This window comes from Anomaloglossus baeobatrachus, chromosome 12 (assembly GCF_048569485.1).
Source record: "Anomaloglossus baeobatrachus isolate aAnoBae1 chromosome 12, aAnoBae1.hap1, whole genome shotgun sequence".
In the NCBI taxonomy this organism is placed as follows: domain Eukaryota; kingdom Metazoa; phylum Chordata; class Amphibia; order Anura; family Aromobatidae; genus Anomaloglossus; species Anomaloglossus baeobatrachus.
Genome location: NC_134364.1, coordinates 33706664 through 33724851, shown reverse-complemented (window position 1 = coordinate 33724851; position 18188 = coordinate 33706664). Strand labels below are relative to the sequence as shown.

At 44.8% G+C, this 18188-nt stretch overlaps 1 protein-coding gene across 1 annotated transcript in view; it reads right to left on the bottom strand.

Annotated features, from left to right (window-relative positions):
* Window positions 1-18188, bottom strand: part of MIPOL1 (mirror-image polydactyly 1) — a 416191-nt gene that overhangs the window by 280520 nt on the left and 117483 nt on the right. The gene's annotated exons all lie outside the window — the stretch shown is intronic.

Sequence of the window (18188 nt, the reverse complement as noted above, 5' to 3'; positions counted from 1 at the left end):
GCCAATATTTGTAAAATGCTGTGGAATTAATTGCGCTATATAAATATTATTATTATTATTATTATTATTATTTATGGCTGACTCAACAAATTAAGAATGTGATAAAAGGAATTATTTTCTTCAATGGAATTCGTGGATAAACAAATGAGATTTATGCTTGAATTTCAAAGCCTTTTATTACTTTTTTTATTATAGGTTTTTTTTCTCAACAGGAGAAAACATCCTATAAAAATAAACAAAAATACTGTATTGTTACCAAAAGTAAGACACTGCCCCCTCTAGTGGCTGAAAAACAGATGACATCTCCAATACCTGGACTTGCATTAGTTTGTATGAAATGAGAAAGAACATGATAAATAAGCGCGTTCGCGTGTAAGTGGCATCATTCCTAGTGCCATAAGTTCTGATCACATGGGTAAATCAATCTCTCAAATTAAAACTGTTTTTACATAATAATTTAATCCGAATTAAAAAAAAAAAAAGTTTTCCAGAGCTGTTTTTTCCATTTCGTAATATATAAAATTTCATACTATTTTTCTTCCTCTACTGCCATTGTCGGCTGCCAGTTGATGACACTTGCCCAATCTCCTGTAAAACTGTATAATATCAATTACTGGGATGAAAGTTCTCCATTCACAAGAGATTTCTGCCCTATATCAAGTGTATGCAGCAGCGGTTTGGCCCACTGGGACAATGGATGATGCTCCAGTGGACTCCCAAGCTGGACGTAGAGGGGGCCTACTGGTAACTGTAGCTTGAGTGCTAAAATGGCCATGACCTGTATTCCGGCAGCAGACGTCAGAGCGCTGACCATGGCAGTGATGTCATTGCCATGTGCTGATGTCATCCGCCAGCCTCTGATATAGCAGCAGAAATGTTACAAACTGATATGAATCAGCAAGAGGATGCCACTCAGGAACCGAGAAGATGAGCATGTGTAGTTTGTATTTTCCAGTGTTTTTTTTCTACGAGTCCTGGTTGATAGGAGGTTATGTGATGGCTAATACTGTCTATAGGGGACTATGTGGGGCTCATACTGTACATAGGAGGCTGTGTGTGGGTTCATACTGTCTATAGGGGACTATGTGGGGCTCATACTGTACATAGGAGGCTGTGTGTGGGTTCATACTGTCTATAGGGGACTATGTGGGGCTCATACTGTACATAGGAGGCTGTGTGTGGGTTCATACTGTCTATAGAGGACTATGTGGGGCTCATAATTTACATAGGAGGCTGTGTGTGGGTTCATACTGTCTATAGGGGACTATGTGGGGCTCATACTGTACATAGGAGGCTATGTGTGGATTCATACTGTCTATAGGGGACTATGTGGGGCTCATACTGTACATAGGAGGCTGTGTGTGGGTTCATACTGTCTATAGGGGACTATGTGGGGCTCATACTGTACATAGGAGGCTGTGTGTGGGTTCATACTGTCTATAGGGGACTATGTGGGGCTCATACTGTACATAGGAGGCTGTGTGTGGGTTCATACTGTCTATAGGGGACTATGTGGGGCTCATACTGTACATAGGAGGCTATGTGTGGATTCATACTGTCTATAGGGGACTATGTGGGGCTCATACTGTACATAGGAGGCTGTATGTGGGTTCATACTGTCTATAGGGGACTATGTGGGGCTCATACTGTACATAGGAGGCTATGTGTGGATTCATACTGTCTATAGGGGACTATGTGGGGCTCATACTGTACATAGGAGGCTGTGTGTGGGTTCATACTGTCTATAGGGGACTATGTGGGGCTCATACTGTACATAGGAGGCTGTGTGTGGGTTCATACTGTCTATAGAGGACTATGTGGGGCTCATAATTTACATAGGAGGCTATGTGTGGGTTCATACTGTCTATAGGGGACTATGTGGGGCTCATACTGTACATAGGAGGCTATGTGTGGGTTCATACTGTATATAGAGGACTATGTGGGGCTCATAATTTACATAGGAGGCTGTGTGTGGGTTCATACTGTCTATAGGGGACTATGTGGGGCTCATACTGTACATAGGAGGCTGTGTGTGGGTTCATACTGTCTATAGGGGACTATGTGGGGCTCATACTGTACATAGGAGGCTGTGTGTGGGTTCATACTGTCTATAGGGGACTATGTGGGGCTCATACTGTACATAGGAGGCTGTGTGTGGGTTCATACTGTCTATAGAGGACTATGTGGGGCTCATAATTTACATAGGAGGCTATGTGTGGGTTCATACTGTCTATAGGGGACTATGTGGGGCTCATACTGTACATAGGAGGCTATGTGTGGGTTCATACTGTATATAGGGGACTATGTGGGGCTCATAATTTACATAGGAGGCTGTGTGTGGGTTCATACTGTCTATAGGGGGCTATGTGGGGCTCATAATTTACATGGGAGGCTATGTGTGGGTTCATACTGTCTATAGGGGGCTATGTGGGGCTCATACTTTACATAGCCTCCTATGTGTGGGTTCATACTGTATATAGGGGCTATGAGAGGGCTCATGCTGTATAGAGGGAGGGTATGTGTGGGCCCTTTCTGTATATTGGGGGCTATGTCAGGGCTCATCCTGTACATAAGGAGTTCATCCTGTATATATGGGGGTTCATACTGTAAATAGTAGGCTCATTCTGTATATTGGGGCAATGTGGGGGTTCATCCTGTTTACAGTGGGCTATGTGAGGGCTCATACTGTATATAGTGTGCTATGTGGAGACTCATACTGTAAATAGTAAAGCTATGTTGGGGCTCACTGTATATAAGAGGGTTCTGTGAGTGCTCACACTGTATATAGGGAAACTATGTGAGGGCTCATCCTGTATATAGGGAGGCTATGTGCTGGCATATACTGTAAATAGTAAAGCTATGTTGGGGCTCACTGTATATAAGAGGGCTATGTGAGGGCTCACACTGTATATAGGGAGGCTATGTGAGGGCTCACACTGTATATAGGGGGCTATGTGCTGGCATATACTGTATATAGGGGGCTATGTGGGGGCTCATCCTGTATATAAAGAGGCTATGTAAGGGCTCACACTGTAGATAGGGAGGCTATGTGCTGGCATATACTGTAAATAGTAAAGCTATGTTGGGGCTCACTGTTTATAAGAGGGCTATGTGAGGGCTCACACTGTATATAGGGAGGCTATGTGCTGGCATATACTGTATATAAGTGGCTATGTGGGGGCTCATCCTGTATATAAAGAGGCTATGTAAGGGCTCACACTGTAGATAGGGAGGCTATGTGCTGGCATATACTGTATATAGGGGGCTATGTGGGGGCTCATCCTGTATATAAAGAGGCTATGTGGGGGTTTATACTGTATATAGGGAGGCTATGTGAGGGCTCACACTGTACATAGGGAGGCTATGTGAGGGATCACACTGTATATAGGAGCTATGTGCTGGCTCATACTGTATATAGGGGGCTATGTGGGGGCTCATCCTGTATATAGGGAACTGTGAGGGCTCATAGTGCAAATTGTGGGACTATGTGGGGACTCATGCTGTATAGAGGGGCTATGTGGGGGCTCATACTGTACATAGGAGGCTAGGTGTTGGCTCATGCTGTATATAGAGGGGCTATTTGGGGACTAATGTTTGTCTACAGGTGACTACACTTGCATTGGGTGATACTGCATCCACAAGTTGGGTTCTGGTTGGGAGTCTGCCTATTCCATACGTCACCGCCATTCTCTGCCCTGACACCAATGAACCCTCGCAGTGCGCACTGTGTGCGCTGGGAGGATTCACAAGTCTGCAGTCACAGAGAGCGGCACACGGAGAGACTGCAGAGTTTTGATTATAGACCAGACAACTTTTTTAACATTATTACAGAATAGAGAACACTATTAAATATATGGGCCCAGGATCAGGGACATACATTATTAGTTTATAGTGGCATTTGGGGGGCATAACTACTGTAGGGGCCAGCTAGGAGACAATATTACACTTCTAATATATTTTAGCTTTTGCTCCTTACATTGGCCGAGGTTCTCTCACGTGAGACAATTGGATGCATTCTGCAAAACACACTCAGCTCACACTCTGCAGCGAGCGAGAGCCGAGCGTCAGCTCCTGTGCTCCCATTCTCTCACATGCAAGAATCGGATCACAGGTGCGGAGATTCGTTTCACCATTGCCTGTCCTGGCGCATATCAGACTGCATTTGGATGACATCTGAGTGCAGTCTGATGATTTCCACGCACCCATAGACTTGTATGGGTACACAGCGTCCAATATGTACTGCATCCAGCGATTTTTCTTTTTCTCATGCTGAATCAGGATATGAGAAAAAAAGCGCTGGTCGGCACTGGCCCATAGTATAGCATTGGAGCAAAATATCGGACAAAACATCAAGCAACACTCGTCCGATTTATACGCAAATGTGAGCGAGCTGTTACTTTGAGGATACTGTTTTCCATAGGGGGAACAAGAGGGAGGTCCTGTTAGACTATGTGTATACAGTCATATGAAAAAGTTTGGGCACCCCTATTAATGTTAACCTTTTTTCTTTATAACAATTTGGTTTTTGCAACAGCTATTTCAGTTTCATATATCTAATAACTGATGGACTGAGTAATATTTCTGGATTGAAATGACGTTTATTGTACTAACAGAAAATGTGCAATCCGCATTTAGACAAAATTTGACCGGTGCAAAAGTATGGGCACCCTTATCAATTTCTTGATTTGAACACTCCTAACTACTTTTTACTGACTTACTAAAGCACTAAATTGGTTTTGTAACCTCATTGAGCTTTGAACTTCATAGGCAGGTGTATCCAATCATGAGAAAAGGTATTTAAGGTGGCCACTTGCAAGTTGTTCTCCTATTTGAATCTCCTATGAAGAGTGGCATCATGGGCTCCTCAAAACAACTCTCAAATGATCTGAAAACAAAAGATTATTCAACATAGTTGTTCAGGGGAAGGATACAAAAAGTTGTCTCAGAGATTTAAACTGTCAGTTTCCACTGTGAGGAACATAGTAAGGAAATGGAAGAACACAGGTACAGTTCTTGTTAAGCCCAGAAGTGGCAGGCCAAGAAAAATATCAGAAAGGCAGAGAAGAAGAATGGTGAGAACAGTCAAGGACAATCCACAGACCACCTCCAAAGACCTGCAGCATCATATTGCTGCAGATAATGTCAATGTGCATCGGTCAACAATACAGCGCACATTGCACAAGGAGAAGCTGTATGGGAGAGTGATGCGAAAGAAGCCGTTTCTGCAAGCACGCTACAAACAGAGTCGCCTGAGGTATGCATAAGCACATTTGGACAAGCCAGTTACATTTTGGAAGAAGGTCCTGTGGACTGAGGAAACAAAGATTGAGTTGTTTGGTCATACAAAAAGGCGTTATGCATGGAGGCAAAAAAACACGGCATTCCAAGAAAAGCACTTGCTACCCACAGTAAAATTTGGTGGAGGTTCCATCATGCTTTGGGGCTGTGTGGCCAATGCCGGCACCGGGAATCTTGTTAAAGTTGAGGGTCGCATGGATTCAACTCAGTATCAGCAGATTCTTGACAATAATGTGCAAGAATCAGTGACGAAGTTGAAGTTACGCAGGGGATGGATATTTCAGCAAGACAATGATCCAAAACACCGCTCCAAATCTACTCAGGCATTCATGCAGAGGAACAATTATAATGTTCTGGAATGGCCATCCCAGTCCCCAGACCTGAATATCATTGAAAATCTGTGGGATGATTTGAAGCGGCTGTCCATGCTCGGCGACCATCAAACTTAACTGAACTGGAATTGTTTTGTAAACAGGAATGGTCAAATCTACCTTCATTCAGGATCCAGGAACTCATTAACAGCTACAGGAAGCGACTAGAGGCTGTTATTTTTGCAAAAGGAGGATCTACAAAATATTAATGTCACTTTTATGTTGAGGTGCCCATACTTTTGCACCGGTCAAATTTTGTTTAAATGCGGATTGCATATTTTCTGTTAGTACAATAAACCTCATTTCAATCCAGAAATATTACTCAGTCCATCAGTTATTAGATATATGAAACTGAAATAGCTGCTGCAAAAACCCAAATTGTTATAAAGAAAAAAGGTTAACATTAATAGGGGTGCCCAAACTTTTTCATATGACTGTACGTTACTTTTTGCTGCTTTTTTCCAAAGTGTCAGAATCTGCAATCTGAACAGAGTTCAATGCCTCCATGACAGTTGTGCAAACCTTTGTGTGACATTTGCAGGGTCTCGAAGCCTATTTTTTTTGTATTTCCTAGCACCTTTGTATTACGTGTTCACTTGAGTCAATAGTTTTTATGTCTCCTAGGCACTTGAATAGACCCCAGGACTCATTTGCAGCACTACATTTGACAGTCCGGTTGCACTCAGGACATCTTGTTCATAGGTATTTTTCACATTTCCTTGGATTTATCACCAAAGACATTATATGTAAGGAGGCTTTCTGCACTCCCAGTGTCATTTCATGACCTGGAGGGTCAGTTTTTACAGGGGTGTATAGTACAGGGTCGTTTATTAGAAACATCTGAGCGTCTCAACTATGCGAGTCACTCTGGGTGGTCACACATCTGATGACCAAAAGGACACAGAAAAGTAAACACTCAGCTGGATATGGATTGACGGTTAAGGGCTCATTCAGGCGGCTGGTCCGTTTGTCCTGGTCAGTTTCTTTTTTTTTTTTGTGGACCTACTGCCAGGACCATCTTTTCAGTGTGTTTTGTGTAGGATCGGATGGCATATGGAAGTGCTTCCATGTGCCATCAGTTCCTACTAGAGTTGAGCGAATCGGTTAGCCACAGAAGTCCGGATCCGATGAGAGAGAGAGAGAGAGACAGAAAGAGATAGAGAGAGAGAGAGACTCGGATCGGGCTCTCGAACCGTGCGGATACGGATTTTGCGGATCCGGGTCCGCTCAACAATAGTTCCTACAAAAACACATTGCAGTCCGTATGTCCGTTACGTTATTATGGAACATAGAATCATAGAATGGTAGAGTTGGAATGGACCTCCTGGGTCATCTAGTCCAACCCCCTACTCAAAGCAGGATTCACTAAATCATCCCAGACAGATGTCCGTCCAACCTCTTTGTAAAGACTTCCATTGAAGGAGAACTCACAACATGTCCTATTCTGTTCCACAATTGCGGACTGTGATTAAATACAAGTCAATGGGTCCGCAAAATCCCCGGAAGCACTTCCGTCAATCTGTGTCCCACTCCCGAGCCAGCCCTGCAGCTGCTCGCACAGTAGTGTATCAGCATCTGCGGGGATGACATGCACTGCCGTCAGGTGATTTTGCTAAGTTTATTACCTGCTGTGATGATCTCCGCTGTACTCCTGACGTCAGCGCTAGTCACTGAGCTCCATGCCCGCAGCGATATCACCTCAAGTCTTGCGGGAGCCTGTGACGTCACTGCTAGTCACAGTCTTGGGTCAGTTGTGAGACTTGCGGTGAGATCGCAGTGGTCATGGAACTCAGTAACGAGTGCAGACATCACGAGTTCAGCAGAGTTAAGCACTGCAGGTACTGTACCTCGCTAACCTCATGACATCTGGGCTCGTCATCCCCTGCAGTGATCTGACCTAATGATGTTCTCAGGTCACTGCACGGCTCTCCCAGCCAAATGGGAATATTCTGTTCTTCATTGACTGAGACAGTGACAGTGACTATGGATCGTCATGGGACCCCCTTATTGGATTACGCCGGACCCGGATTTGTTTTTTTCTTTTTAATAAATTGGTGAAAGAGGGAATGTGGTGGGGAGTGTTTTTTCAAATAAAGAAAAAAAAAATAGACAACAAATTTTTATTACTAACTGGGTTAGCGATGTCGGGTATCTGATAAACACCGTGACATCATTAACCCCAGGGCTTGATGTCAGGTGACATTACACAGTTGGTATCAATCCCATATATTACCCGTTTGCCACCACACCAGGGCAACGGGATGAGCTGGGGAAAAGCACCAGGATTGGCGCATCTACTGGATGCGCCACTTCTGGAGCGACTGCAGCCTGCTATTTTTAGGCTGGGGAGGGTCCAATAACTGTGGACCTCCCTAGTCTGAGAATACCAGACGACAGCGGTCAGCTTTACCTTGGCTGATGATCCAATTTGAGGGGGAACCACATGTTTTTTGTTTTAAATTATTTATTTAATTTAAAATAACGGCGTGGAATGCGCTCTGTGTTGGATTACCAGCCAAGTATAAGCTGCCAGCTGCGGTTTGCAGGCTACCGCTGTCTGCTTCACCTTAGCTGGCTACAAAAAATAGGGGGGACCCCATGTAGTTTTTTTTTATTTATTTATTTTTTTGGCTAAGTACAAGGCTAAACACCCTTTAGTGCAATATGAAAGGCACTAAAGGGTACAAGATTACAAAATGCAGGAGAGTGGGACATTATATATGTCTTTCTCATCTATCTATATGTCTATCTATTTCTCTATCTATCCACCCAGCTATCTATCCACCCATCTATCCATCTATCTGTGTTTCTATCTTTTGACGGTATGTAAACCTCTTTCCGTTTTTTTTTTTTGCATTCCGCAATAAAACGGAAGGCACACAGATGACACACGGACTATATACAGAACGGATATGGATGTCACACGGATGTCACATGCATGCATCTGTGGAAAAACAGGTCAGTTTTTTGCAGACCGCAAAAACGGGACGGTCATGTGAATGTAGCCTAAGGTTAATGGAATAAATGTCTTTCTCAGTACTTTAGAGAGTGTACTGCCAAATTCACACTCAAATATAATCATTTGTTCACATTTTGTGTTAAAAAGAAAAGTGAATGCACACATAAAAAAAATGGCGCTTTTGCATTGACCGTCTTTGTTTGCAGTATCTATATGAATAAGGGGCATCTTACAACTGACGTGTGCCCTAACTCCAGTCAGGGGCTGCATGAATTTTGATAAATTTGCTGGATGGGCTTGGATAAGTCCCATTACTGCCCACTTCATGAGAGCTGGTCGGGACTGGCATAATAATTCCAAAAGTCGCAACGTTTTTGAGCAACTACAAGTTGCGCAAAAACTTTACAATGTTTCAAGGCGTTTTCTGCCACAAATCTGGCCCAAAGGGATTTTTCGCCAATCTGAAGCAGCTGACAAAATGGGCATAGTTTGGAAGGAGCCAGGCAAGATGGTGATTGGCAACGAGCACCTGTCAAATTCATGAATAGTGCCGACGTTTCTTATGCCAGAAAACCTACTCCATTCCATGCGCAACACTTATTATTAATTATATTATTATCATGAGTTGCTTATATTGCATCCTCATATTTCATGGTGCTTACAGGTATAACCACCACTGTCCCCATTGGGGCTCACAATCTACATTCCTTATCATTGTGTCTATGGAGTGTGGAAGGAAACCGGAGAACCTAAGGGAAGCCCACATCAATACGGAGAGAACATACAAACTCCTTGAAGATATTGTCCTTGGTGCTGGAAAAAGCAGAATGTAGCACTGGGTGGTTCCATACGAAATGAAGGAAGTAACGGTTGAGCATGCGCATTGCTGCTCTGTTCTAAGAAAGATAAAAGTTCCCCTCTTTGCTGATCAGAGCAGGTCAGACCCTCACCGATCATTAAGCTAGTATAGATAACTATAATATAATACTTATTCACTTATATAGCGCTATGGATTCCACAGCACTTTACATACATTGACAACACTGTCCCTCTTGGGGCTCACAATCTAAATTCCCTATCAGTATGTGTTTGGAGTGTGGGAGGAAAGCAGAGATCCCAGGGAAACCCACACAAACACGGGGAGAACATACAAACTTCTTGCAGATGTTGCCCTAGGTGGGATTTAAGTCCCCGGACCCCAGCGCTGCAAGACTGGAGTGCTACCAACTAAGCCACCGTGCCGCCAGCGATGAACGAGCATGCTCGGCACTGCTGATTAGTCAATCGAGCATTAGCTTGCTCAGGTACTTGCGGAGGTCGGCCGAGTAACGCAGGTGCTTGGATATTTCGTCCATGAAACAACGACCACACTGCACAGGCTTGCTTCACTACATGATGTGTGCAGGCACCCCAGGGACAGCTAGTCGCAGCTTCTGAGTGGCTCTCCCGGGGGATGAAACATTCTCGAATGTAGAGTGACCAAAAAAACCTCAGACCTTCCCTCGCATTGGAAATGCTCCGGTTATGGCCGGCTATATGTGAGTAGACACCCGAACAAGTCAATCATTGACTTTCCATAATTCTCGTTACTCGCGTCAAGCGTGTCCAAGCATCTGACCAGCTCGAAACGAGGAACGAGCATTTTAGTGTTCGCCCATAACTAATGATAACTTGCGTTCACCGGACAACTATTTCAATGAGAAGCTCTACACACCACCAGAGAAGCAGAAAAAGCATTTCCTTCTCACTCATCTAGCCAAGCAGTCCCCCACCCTTTACTGATGAGGGCAAGATCCTCGAAACAGCTGTCCATAGATGGGTTTCGGTTTGGCTAATATCCCTAGTCCTTGACATTTTTGACATCCTGAGAACACACCAGACTTGCTATCCAGACACGATATGACCCAGCTGTAGGATATCTATGACCAATGAAGGCAGTCGCCTCCCTATGCTAACCGTCTTTCCCGACTTCCACAAACTTCTCCGCTCCAAAGTCTGCAGATGTTTGACCTGGCACCTTTTTTTGACAATTGCTCCAAGACTTCACAGGTAAAATAAAGGCTGCACTGGTTAAATAAACGTGAAATGACACAATGAGACACGCCTAGGCTTTGCATGTATTCAGCGGAGGGAATTTACAAGACAAATGGTTCTGAAAATGTTTAGCCTAGGACAACAAACCGCAGTGTGATCTAACAGTTCATGGTAATTTATGGGACAGTGAAAGGAGGGGACTCACGGCCTTTTCACACTTCGAGTGTTGATCGTGCCAGGCCAAAAGCCGGACAAGTAATAGGTGGAAATTCTTGGATATATCTCAACGCTGATCTCGAAACATACTCAAATATCACCACCCCTTTGATGGGAGCAAAAGTCTTTCCTTTGTGTGGCGGTTGCACTCTCATGCTTTGGTTGAGACACCGTTGACCCGCCCGTGTAAACAGGTGCTTTATCAGCTCGGCCTATTCATTACATTGGATAAGGGACACTGTTTCTTTCCAGCGTAGGTCCCACAGGGCCATTTGTCATTCGAATTCTCATAGATAAAAGCAAATAACTGTATTTTCCCACATATGCACATTTTTTTTTTATTTTCAAGTTTCCAAACGATTACATATATAACAAGCGAGAATATACATAAGACTAACATATCGTATCTTGCATAATAGCCATTTGTATGGCAATGGTACAATGCTAATGTCACGAGAGCCTATGCGGATAGCGGGAAACCAGGGCTAGGGGTCCCTGTACTATCCCTATTCTCAGAAATACCCTTAATGGTGGGTATGTCTGAGCCTCCTTCCTGACCCTGCTCCTGACCAACCATGATTTTATACCCCCAACCCCCAGGGGATGCCGAGACAGGAGTGTGATTTATCCCACAGAAATAGACAAACAGGGGAAACGAAAACTCTGTGACACAGCACGCAGACACAGAGGTATAAGAGATTAGGAGGAACACACGATCAGGAAGGAAGCAAAGCAACAAGATAATGAGTAACTCCACAACAACAGCAGCATAAAGCAACTCTTTCTCCAGCAAGTCTGGGGCACCACAACTCACTGACCAACACAGCAGAAACTATAGTTGGCATGGGTAGAAGATTTCCTCCAGCCTAAAAATGAGAGGAGCAGAAGTGATTGATTGGCTTCCTTACAACATGTGATTCAAGAAGCCTAAAAGCAGGCTAGCAGAGGTTAATTCTTGCTAGTCTGTCTATGAAAGAGCAGGCAGCAGGTCGACACCCGGGTCTGTCTGAGTTGATCAGAAACACCAAAGAAATCATCAAAGTCTCACACTTTGCAATGTGAACAGAGCCCAACACTGCCATGACAGTTGGTGCATTTTGTGCAAAACTCTGTGTGACAACTAGAGAGATAAAAGGTCACCATGGTCAATTGCATTCCTATTGGATGTCAAATTTCCAAACTTATGTTGTTTGTTTGTTTTTTGCATAGAATCATTTATCACTAGACTTGAAAGTGTGGATTTTTTGGTATACGATATTTTCCGTAGAAAAGTCCTAAATTGCAAGTCTAAAGGCGGCGTTAAACGCATACATTTATCGTGCGATCGCACCCGCCCCCCATAGTTTGTGCATTTCGGATAATTTGTTGCCCATGTCGCACAAAGTCGATAACCCCCGTCACACGTACTTACCTTCCAAATGACCTCGCTGTGGGCAGCGAACATCCTCTTCCTGAAGGAGAAGGGACGTTCGGCGTCACAGCGACGTCACTCAGCGGCCGGCCAATAGAAGCAGAGGGGCGGAGATGAGCGGGACATAACATCCCGCCCACCTCCTTCCTTCCGCATTGCCAGTGGACGCAGATAAGCTGTAGTTCATCGGTCCCGAGGTGTCACACATAGTGATGTGTGGTGCCTCGGGAACGACGAACAACTTGCGACCTCAACAATCAACGATATTTTGAAAATGAACGACGTCTCAACGATGGACGATAGGGTGAGTATTTTCCATTGTTAACACTCGTTCGTTGGTGTCACACGCAACAACGTCGCTATCGATGCCGGATGTGCGTCACGGAATCCGTGACCCTGGCGATATATCGTTAGATACATCGCTGCATGTAACGGGGCCTTAACGCCGGGGTCACACGGGGCACTACTGCGATCCTCGCATGACAGTCGGCTCGCGCTGGCAGCACAGCGGGAGCCGAGTGTCATGCGAGTGTCCCTGCGACTGAGGTCCAATCGTGCGATCGGACCACAGCTGCGGGTGGCGGGCTGGCACTGAGGAGGGACAGGCCGGCACTGAGGAGGGGAGGGATTTATCTCGCTCTCTCCTCCATAGCCGGCTATTGTCATTCTTGCCCTGCACGCGCGGTACACCGGTGTACTGTGAGTGCAGTGCGAGATTTCTCTCGCCCCCTAGACTTAAATGGGTGCGAGAGAAACAAGGATCGCATTACACTCGCAGCATGCTGCGACTATTTTCTCGGTCCGATTAGGGCTGAGAAAATAATCCCTCATGGGTGCTGGCACACAGGCTAATATTGGTCCGAGTGGAATGCCCTGTTTTATCGCATCCCACTTGCTCTGATTTTCACACCGTGTGCCTTAACGGTGGCAGACAAATTGGCACACGTGAGCGTTTTCCTGGCATGTGTAAAGCACAAGACATCTATGTGCCAAACGATAAAGGAACAATTGGGAAATGAGTGTCAGATCTGGCAGTCCAACTGGATGGTGTCCAAAGCCCCTGCTGCAGACCACAGTCACAGTGGTCACAATTAGCTACCGTGGGACAGCGGCCCTCAAGTTTTTGGGTTTTTTCTCCATCATCACTATTGTACATTTCCTGTGGTTGTAAGATCAGCAGAGCCCTGTGCTGACACCGTGTTTCATCCGTAGTCTGCCTGCCATCACCATAATCGAAGAAGAGGCACCTTGTGATATTTTGGAAAATAAAATTAAATTGCTGCAATATTGTGTTGGAATTTCTGATCTACAGATTTGTCCAAATCTACATTACGACCTGTCAGATTTGCTTCTTTAAAGACAACCCTGTCACCAGGTCAAATGTGGCCAATTTTTGCTCTTATTTTATTCCTGTTGATCCCCGGAGTTTTCAATTGTTTTTTTTTGTTTTTATTTTAAATTCACCATACGGTTCCATAGATTTGTTTTTTTTAGTTAGGGATACTTTTTAGGGTCTTTTCAAGGGGGTGTGGCTCACGGGTTCCTCAGGGGTGTGACCTGAGAGTGTTCTGCATTATTATCTTGTAAAGACCATAGAAATTAGCATGGAATAAAAAGGCCCATATCTTTACACTGTAAGGCAGATTTATTTATTTTTTTTTTATTTTAATAAAAAAACAGACTGCTCAGGGGAGCAGCGAGAACAAAATAAAAACAGGCTACTTTTGACCGGATATCAGACTTACTTTTTTTTTTTCTAAGCAAAAACTAGTGTTTATTAGGGTAGTCACACTTGGCCAACACCACTGATATGTACTGTAGGTAACTTGGCATAAAATCAGCAACACCTCTTATCAAAAACAGTTCAGTCTTCCTCTCCTAGAGGTACTAATATTAATTAACACTTTGGCCTCCTTGAGTCACTCCTAATCATAAACGTAGGAAGTAATCAGAATATTCTGCAACCAAGTTGGGAGACTTTATGACTTTTGTGAGACAATCCGGGTCAGATGGTGTTGGACTCAGATAACCTAGGCATGTTCCTATAGGTATATGTAAAATCTTTCATTAGTTTGTCCCCATTCCATTCTGTCATGCTTCTTTGGTTGTAATAAAACTTCTATATGGTAGAACTAGCATCAAAATCACTATTTTCTTCACTATTAGCTTCAGTAGAGCAATGCGAGAAAATCTCGCATTGGAATCGGACACATGTTAGTGAATGATTCAGCTCGCATTTGCGATTTTTTTTCTTAGTCCAAATCGGACTGAGAAAAAAATCGCAGCATGCTGCTTTTTTGTGAGTTTCTACTGCGAGTTTCTCCAATGCAAGTCTATGGGAGCGTGTAAAAAATCGGATGTCACGGGACGGCACTCACACCATCCTAGTGACATCCGATTTTCTAAATACATTTCTCGCATGTTTCCTAAAACACTGGAAACGAGCGATGTCTCCCAATGTCTGTCAATCACTATTCTCTGTCAGTCGGTCTCTCCCTCTCAGTCTCTATTCTCTCTCTGTCGGTCCGTCACTATCTCTGTCCCTCTCTCACACTCTGTCAATCATTTTCCCCTCCTCTCTCATACTCACCGATCCCCGATCCCCGGCGCTGCACGGCTTTCTCACTGCTGCGGCGGCTTTTACTATTTTGAAAAAGCCGGCCGCTCATTAAACAATCTCGTATTCCCTGCTTTCCCCGCCCACAGGCGCCTATGATTGGTTGCAGTGAGACACGCCCCCACGCTGAGTGACAGGTGTCTCACTGCACCCAATCACAGCAGCCGGTGGGCGGGTCTATACTGTGCAGTGAAATAAATAAATAAATAATTAAAAAAAATGGCGTGCGGTCCCCCCCAATTTTAATACCAGCCAGATAAAGCCATACGGCTGAAGGCTGGTATTCTCAGGATGGGGAGCTCCACGTTATGGGGAGCCCCCCAGCCTAACAATATCAGTCAGCAGCCGCCCAGAATTGCCGCATACATTATATGCGACAGTTCTGGGACTGTACCCGGCTCTTCCCGATTTGCCCTGGTGTGTTGGCAAATCAGGGTAATAAGGAGTTAATGGCAGCCCATAGCTGCCACTAAATCCTAGATTAATCATGTCAGGCGTCTATGAGACACCCTCCATGATTAATCTGTAAGTTACAGTAAATAAACACACACACCCGAAAAAATCCTTTATTAGAAATAAAAAACACAAACACATTCCCTCATTACCAATTTAATAAGCCCCAAAAAGCCCTCCATATCCGGCGTACTCCACGGACCTCCAGCGTCGCTTCCAGCATGAAGGTGACAGGAGCTGCAGAAGACACCGCCGCTCCGGTCACCTCCAAGCAGCAACTGAGGTGAGTAGCGCGATCAGCTGAGCTGTCACTGAGGTTAATCGCGGCCACCGCTGGATCCTCCAATAGTGACAGCTCAGCCGATCGCGCTACTCACCTCAGTTGCTGCTTGGAGGTGACCGGAGCGGCGGTGTCTTCTGCAGCTCCTGTCACCTTCATGCTGGAAGCGACGCTGGAGGTCCGTGGAGTACGCCGGATATGGAGGGCTTTTTGGGGCTTATTAAATTGGTAATGAGGGAATGTGTTTGTGTTTTTTATTTCTAATAAAGGATTTTTTCGGGTGTGTGTGTCTATTTACTGTCACTTACAGATTAATCATGGAAGGTGTCTCATAGACGCCTGACATGATTAATCTAGGATTTAGTGGCAGCTATGGGCTGCCATTAACTCATTACCCCGATTTGCCAACGCACCAGGGCAAATCGGGAAGAGCCGGGTACAGTCCCAGAACTGTCGCATATAATGTATGCGGCAATTCTGGGCGGCTGCTGACTGATATTGTTAGGCTGGGGGGCTCCCCATAACGTGGAGCTCCCCATCCTGAGAATACCAGCCTTCAGCCGTATGGCTTTATCTGGCTGGTATTAAAATTGGGGGGGACCGCACGCCATTTTTTTAAATTATTTAATTATTTATTTCACTGCACAGTATAGACCCGCCCACCGGCTGCTGTGATTGGGTGCAGTGTGACACCTGTCACTCAGCGTGGGGGCGTGTCTCACTGCAACCAATCATAGGCGCCTGTGGGCGGGGAAAGCAGGGAATACGAGATTGTTTAATTAGCGGCCGGCTTTTTCAAAATAGTAAAAGCCGCCGGAGCAGTGTGAATGCCGTGCAGCGCGGCGCCAGGGATCGGTGTGTATGAGAGAGGGCTGCTAACTTCAGTCACTCGGGGGATTAGCGGTCACCGGTGAACCCTTCACTGGTGACCGCTAATCAGGACGCGGCACAGACAGAGCCGCAGCATGACAATGAAGTCGGGTGAAGTTCACCCGAGTTCATTCTGATTGTGCGGCTGTCTGTGTCTGCTGTCATCTGCCATTCAGCTCTGCTACATGGCTGTCTGTGTCTGCTGTCAGCGGCCATGTAGCAGCGCTGAATGGCAGATGACATAGTAAAAAATACGCATTACACACGCATTACACACGCTAGTAAAATCATTAATTTATTCAGAAATAGCATCGCACTTGCGTTGCACTCGCACCTAACGTGAACTAAAATCAGCCGAGTTTTTTTCAGCCCAGTCGGACTGATTTTACTCGCATAGATGTGTTTCCAGCCTTAAAGGGGTCAGCTGGAGAGAAAGATTCTCTAAGCCGTCGGTCTGAGTGAGCAGCACTGATCAGAGGCAATGGTACAGTGGATTGGGCTTTGACAGATCACACCTGGATCAGTGAGAACTAGGACGACAAACAAGTGAAGCAGGTAGCACAAGTGAAGCCGAGCCAGATGTGCGAGTATACATGGGAAGAGCAATTGTAAAGAAAACTGGTATCTTCTCGCAGGGAAGTAGTTAATCACAAGAATTCAGTCTGGTATCTTTCAGCATGGCAATGGTTAACAGTAGCGATATAACAGACAAGTAAATGCAGTTTGGCATATTCCATAAATCCTTAAAAGCCGAGAAGTAAATGCCATCTGCATTACCTTGATTGCAGTGGCCAGGTGTGAACAGGACTGAGAACAGTTGTGAAGAGGTAGTAATGTGCATGCTAAGAGGGGGTGGGGTGAACAACAACACCTAGTTAGTTGGACTGAGCATGGAAGTCATGACAGACATCTGGTTGGAGCTCAGCTAAGTGAAGTAGACAAGATCTCCTGACCAACTGAAGTCAACTGTGGACAATGCTACTTAATAACCAAGCACTTGACCTCTGCCAGAGATGGATTAAAAGAGGGACAGTCACCAAATTTTTCATATTGAATGGGACATACGATGTAATGGTGGCTGCAGAGTGGAATAAAATGTTTTGTTTCTTTTTTCTTTAATATCTCGTCTCTATTGTCGAGATATCAGCATTCAGATATTTGGCACCTAATAAGTCAGCTTTCATTAAGCACAAGTGAGTGTAAGTAAATAGTTTATGCTGGGGGCGTGTACTTCTGCATCCTGTAGAACACTGGCCAATCATTGGCAGGAAGCAAAATAGATGTGCAGATGGACCAGTGATGATGTCATCAGGGTCACATGACTAAAGACCACAGGTCCTGCCAGCCAGAGGGTGCAGCCTAAATAAGCACTTTACATTTGTGTCCACGGTATTGTAAATGTACACAGTGAACAACCTGCAATCTAAAAATTAATAGACTGCTGGTATTATTTTATAATTGGAGCTTTGACAATTGTAAGTCATTGCAAAACATCAAAAATCCAGTTTAAACCGATAATTAAAGACTATCTTGGTTCTGAATCTACGCACTCACTGCACCGTAGATCGGAGTATGCAAAAGAAACCAAAAATATGGAACAAAAACGTGTCATTGACCTTAAAGCAGTAATCTGAGGATGTGTCTCGTATCTCAAAGGTGGCACCAAAGTACTTCACGCT